Source organism: Penaeus monodon, chromosome 23, assembly GCF_015228065.2.
Source record: "Penaeus monodon isolate SGIC_2016 chromosome 23, NSTDA_Pmon_1, whole genome shotgun sequence".
NCBI classification, from domain to species: Eukaryota; Metazoa; Arthropoda; class Malacostraca; order Decapoda; family Penaeidae; genus Penaeus; species Penaeus monodon.
In genome coordinates, this window is record NC_051408.1 from 19,389,289 (window position 1) to 19,389,646 (window position 358).

The window sequence follows — 358 nt, forward strand, 5'->3', positions numbered from 1 at the left end:
GCTTTTTTTTATTCTCATCTGAAGGTCACAATTGTTCACATTTTTTCCGGTTTATGAACATATCGCTATTGCCATCACTGATTTTTTCCTAGTTGAAAATTCATTGATTGTATACCGTTTGCCCAAAATAAGTATAGCGACGTCCTTTCTTCAGATGAGAGAAAACTCTCGCCGGCCGGGGGAGAGGCGGGGGCCATGGGAAAGCAAGGAGGAGGGCTACGGCGACTGCGACGGGAAAACCCGAACGCCATGTTTATTTTTTTTCCGTTCATGAATATATTGGCCTTGGATTTGTCTGCGAGTAAAAAAGACCTTTTTTTTGTTCCTCCAGAGTCGAGGACCCCTCAACTGGTCGCAG